Genomic DNA, 392 nt, shown 5'->3' with positions numbered 1-392 from the left:
GGGGGGGTTGTTTCTTGCCAAGGACTGAGCCAAGTTCAGGGCTGGAGAGAAGTGTTGAACAGCCACGGGAGCAGATTCTGCGCTGACCCACAGGTATCCTTTCCCCCTTTTACCCTTCAGCGCAGAAGCGGGGAAGTGACTGGAGCAAGGACGCTCCCCCAGCCCCAGCTAGGGTCCAGCTTTCCGCACCGCCTCCCGCAACGTGCGCTGCTTCCTGCGACCGGGCACGCGTCAGGGCCGAGCTCGGGGAGCTCCGGACGGTCGCTTCTCCCCGCTTGTACCCGCGGCGGCGGCAGGGCGCTGCGGAGCGGGGCAGGGGGTCCCGGGGGCGCTCCCCGGTCCGCGTCGCGGCCGGGCGGCGGCGCTGGCGAGGCCCGGGGGGGCCGCGCGTC

The 392-nt window shown here is 71.4% G+C and overlaps 1 protein-coding gene across 1 annotated transcript in view; it reads left to right on the top strand.

The window, feature by feature from the left end:
• Positions 1 to 392, top strand: part of NELL1 (neural EGFL like 1) — a 291,463-nt gene continuing 291,071 nt past the window's right edge. Inside the window, exon 1 of the mRNA XM_035328005.1 lies at positions 1 to 93. The gene's annotated coding sequence lies outside the window, so the exon portion shown is untranslated. The remainder of the gene's footprint in view (positions 94 to 392) is intronic.

This window comes from Oxyura jamaicensis, chromosome 5 (assembly GCF_011077185.1).
Source record: "Oxyura jamaicensis isolate SHBP4307 breed ruddy duck chromosome 5, BPBGC_Ojam_1.0, whole genome shotgun sequence".
NCBI lineage: Eukaryota > Metazoa > Chordata > Aves > Anseriformes > Anatidae > Oxyura > Oxyura jamaicensis.
This window is presented reverse-complemented; position numbering and strand designations above follow the sequence as displayed.